Source organism: Lottia gigantea (assembly GCF_000327385.1).
Source record: "Lottia gigantea unplaced genomic scaffold LOTGIsca_33, whole genome shotgun sequence".
Taxonomy (NCBI): Eukaryota; Metazoa; Mollusca; class Gastropoda; family Lottiidae; genus Lottia; species Lottia gigantea.
In genome coordinates this window covers 173104-178485 of record NW_008709110.1, presented here as the reverse complement: position 1 = coordinate 178485, position 5382 = coordinate 173104, and positions in this window count along the sequence as shown.

Here is a 5382-nt window from a genome sequence, read left to right as displayed (position 1 = left end):
ACAACTGAGCCATTATCATAGGTTATCGATCTATAGTCTGACTTTATTCCCCTCAGTAAGACAAGGCCAAGCTTAACATCCTACAACAAGTCCTGCTATCAGTATCATTGACGTCACAATTGACCACAGTTTAGTTACCATGGATATATCATTAACTATGGTAAAAAATAACTGGACATTGTTAGAAACTAAGACTAATTCAGAAGATAATTGGTTTAAGTGTTAAAAAGACTAAATACAGTGCCATTAGGTACAGAAAGATGAACCATCAACATTATAAATTAGACTGGAAACATTGACCAGAAGTTTCATTTCATTTGAATTCCGGAAATACATAATCTTATCTGTTCCAAATCAATATTTCAAATTCAGGAAGAGACAATTTCCTTCATATATTACTGCGTACCAAAAGAAGAAAAAATTTTGATTTATCTATGGATAGGCAATGCAAAATGTCAGAAAAGTGTTGAAATAATTTGGCCATTTCGAGCAATACATATCTGTACAAATATACATTCTTTTCTAGGTTTTCAACCACAGGGACATGTCCCAAGGTGGGAAATTTTCACTTTTCTATGGGGACATTAGATGTGTCACAATCATAGTTACAATTTTGATATTTGGGGACATCATTTTCAAGCCGATTCGATTTGGGGGCACATACAAAAACAGGTTGAAAACCACTGGCTTAGTAGAATCACCTTCAATTAACTAAATATGATCATCTAAGTTTGAGAAATTCCCTGATGAGAATTCAGTACAGAAGGCCAATACATCATCAATAATTCTAGATACTATACACATATATCAGAATCCTTGTCAGAAACAGACACTCTGGGACTCTGGATACTGTAAACAAACAAGCAATTAATACCACACTCTTTAATATTTCAATATATAGACCAGTATATTGACAATACCATTGACAGAATTAGAGTTACTTGTTCAAATATACAGCAATATCACAATGTTTTTTCTAAATGGAATCATTATATTGATTATTTACTCGTTTACCGAGGTGAACTGTTTTAATCATTAACTAATTAGGAGAATAATGTACCCTATGATCAATATACAGTAAAGCAACATTTTAATATATAATATATTTAACACCCTAGGGATACTGATTTCATAACTGATTTCACTATCATTATTAGTTAATGTTCACCAAATTTCTTTTATCGAAAATCATCTGGAATATATCTGGAATCTATCATTCAACTATAACATTTTCTTTGTATGTATATCCATGACAATTTTTGCACCATATTGATTTCCCATCCAATGTCTGTGGTTCGTAGTATATCAGAATGATTAAGATGTTGCTATTAATTGCAAAATTGCTTTTGGCTTGATCAGTTATTGAATGTATTTCTGGAATTACAGGAACAAAAGACCTAAGACAGGAGATCAAAATAGTGTAAATGTAAATCAGATGCCATAAATACCTTAAAACACTGTTATAAAGACAGGAACTTGACTTGAATCCAGTTTATTTATTAAATGAAATCACAGCATTCTTATTATAAAAATTTCATGCTTATAATTTTTTCTATTGTTTCTTTTCTGAATAAGTGCAAACAAATGATTGCTAACTACTGTAAGAAATTGTTTATTGCAAGTTTTCATTAAATAAGCTTATTTATAGCATTGCTATCAGATCATTTATCTATTATTATTGTGTTTTAAATATTAATTGTTTATTTATCTGTTTGATACCCACCTCTGACAAATGTAGAATATAAATAATAGTATTAATAATGTAGGATTTTATGTAAACTGAGACTTTTAATATCTTTTTTTACTCTTATTTACAATTTACGTGAGAATAGACTACAAATTCAGATGATATCAAATATTTTGCTTGAAAATTTTAACAAAATCTAAATTAAGGAATACCATCAGAATTCCGTGGCCTGCTCATTTCATGTCACTTAGCTATGAACTGAATATTGTTTGTCAAGAATCCAATCAAATTCAATGTGTCCAATGTCCTGACATGTACAGAGCAGGTAATTGACTTTTGACAAGGAATGAGAATAAATTAATTGTTTTTGGTGTTTCTATAATCAATATAATGCAATTTTTCATTTTTCAGTCACAATTGATCTAGAGAGTTTTATAATATATTTTCTCTTTCAAAAAGACAAATGTCTTTCAATGCATGGATACAAAATCTATATCCATAGAAATATTACATTCCGATTGCCAACTAGGCTTTTTTCAAAGTACTATAATGCTCTATAGGATGTCCACCACAATATTATCAATATATAATAATCAATTTATTTCATACATTGTATAATTCTTACAGTGTCAATATGAAGATTATATGAGAGGAAAGCGTAGGAGTTGAAATATGACAGAATTCTAAATCTATTCTAGTTATAACACAACAATTTTATATTACAACTTATTATCATAGTTTAACTGAACTTTCATATCTTCCTTTCATATACTATCAATTTTGTACAGTTATCAAAATAATTCAAATGGCACAAATGTGAATTGATGTTGTCAATCTACTAAATTCCACTTTGTTGAAAAATGAATACAAGTGCAATAATGGTAGGTTGGCCAATACTGTCACAATCATTTCACCTTCACTTGTTACAATAACTGATGAGATTTCATTCAGTAACATCACATTCATATCACCTGAATCATTTTTACTTTGATGTAATTCTGGAATGTATTAGTCACCAGGTGACACTAATTGTTGGTGATAAATAATTATTACTAGCATATCTAGCAAGGTCCTGGTTTAACACAATTGATAACTTGATATATTATGAACATTGGTCTAATATTGTTTTTCTCAAAATATTTAGAATTTTCTAAAACAGTGCTTTGAAAGATGTCTTTCACATAGTGTATTCAATTTATTTGCTATCAATAAATAGATTTCAATGGCAATATTTCAATTAGAATTGAGCTCAGTTTAGTTTAGAAAGGTGAAAGTTGACAGGATGACTGAACAGACCAATCAAATTTTTTCTTTGACTTTGATACAGACATGATTGTTAAAGAAGATTTTTTAAAACGCTTAGTTTTAGTAGAATTGCGAGAAACAAAGACGTCTGACTGAAAATTGGAATGGTGGGATTTAATGCCACCAATGTCCTCCATAGACATAAAAAGTTAGAAAACATCTTTAGAATCTCTTTAAGATATTTTCATTCTGATTACCTTTTTGTGCCATAAAATTTAAAAATTACAAACATCAGAACTATCCTACTCTAATCTACATCATAGTTTAACATTCATGATGTATAGTACTTTAGGTTGGATTTAAAATTATTAGGTGTCTCAGCTAATCATTCTAAAAATAACATTTCTATTAAATTTCTAAAGGTTCTTATAGGCTGTTTATAATGACTATTATAGATAGTTAACCTACTCTAACACACAGATATATAATAGGTTGGATAATGGACTCTCTGAAAGCCTGACCTATTTGGTTGGAAAATTGTTTTTAGAAGACAATACCAAAACATAAGAACCAGAAAGACATTTTTGATATTGATTTCCCAATTGAATGGAAAAACTTATGATCCAGACAAGCAAGAACGATACATTATAAGAAATCAAATTATTTCTGATTGGTTTGACTGTACAAATCCCTGTCTCAAACTTTTCACTGACTATTTCCTTCGAGATCTTTTAGTCTATTAGGAATTTGATGATATGTCACACAACTACACCAATCTGGCTGCATTAGAATGTAATATTTCAAACATGTGTATGGTATATGTATGTCTGCAATAATAATAAGTTTTGTCCATACAAATCAGTGTTTAACAGACAAAAATAACTTTTAGAATCAACAGAATTTCATTAGCAACATAACAACTTGAATTTCAATATTACTATTATTTCTTTTTAAATCATATATATATATATCATAATGTGTCATTTCTGTAAGAGGTTTCAGTCTATAATGCTGATCCACCATCAGAATAAAATGATAAAGATGGAAATAATAACGTAGGTTATTTCTCTGAATATATTCAATGCTTACAACAGAGAAACACAAACTGTTAACCAACAGAATTATGTAGTCCTTTCCAGTTTCTTTTCATCAAAATTAAATTGTACATTTATGTGGTACCTAAGCTGCCACTGCCATTGAATCTCATTTTCTTTGACATTACTATATAAACTGACAAATAGACATTAATGAAAACTTTTGGTAGAATAATTCATCAGTTACAGAGAGCTACCTCACATCTTATTTATATAAAACAAGTATGTCACTATGGATCTCAAGAATAATCAAAGCAATTTTCTCAAGATCAAGATGACACAGAACAGATTTTACTGCAGTAAATATACTCAAAGTAAGGGGCACCATTATGCTTTCCTATCTGCCCATGCATGATATCAGAGAGAGCACCAATTCAATGGCATTTTAACTTATATAATTAAATATATATTCACTGGTGTATTCTGATTTTCAAGATAATCAATATTACAAATCAGTCACTAAATTAACTATTAACATATAGGTTGATGTGACCCATTATATATTTATCTGATCAATTTTAGGATAAAACCCTTCATATTTTGAATAAAGATAAAGCAACAATAACATAAGAGAAATTTGCCCAGAATCGTACAATTACTTGACATTTGATCTATGTAAGAACTTAAAGCTTAAACTGCAAATTTTCCATATTAACCTCAAATGAAAAATTGAAATGTTTCTTTCGTTCATGCTGATCAATCTTAGTTTAAACTAACTAGATGGCAAATAAAATATTTGCTTACTGGAAGAGATGTGATCAGAATTACAAAACATAATTTATATACATGAACAGAATATCAACATGGGAGGTCATGTGTTTGTGATTACCTAAAAAAAAAGAAAATTGTTGATGGATAAGCTGTAATATATTCAGTCAATAGCCTTTCATGGTATTTAAATTCAAATAATGATAAACCATATTGGTATATTGGCATCATATTCCATGAAATACAAACAATTCTATTTTTCACTGTCAAATGTGGTGTGAAGAATGATCTATATCTGATACTTGTTACAGTTTAACATGAATGTACTTGAAACTGTCACAGCTGTTTAATATCAGCTCAAAATTGTTTGAGTATAATAATCTAAAATCTAAAAATTTACCTGGAAAAATATCAAAACACTGAGAATACTTCATATTGATTCAATTTCAATTTCATCTTAGCAGTCAGTAATTCACCAACTTCTTGTAATACTGAATTTGTGAAGTGCCTAGTCATCTTACTCTTCTAGAATATCATTAGGAATTTAAGCACTAGATTATTTTTTAGTTCTAGATAAATATTAATATTAAAATGCTGATAAGTGTAATGGTTGCAGATTAAAAGATTATAAGCTTAGTGGATCGAAAA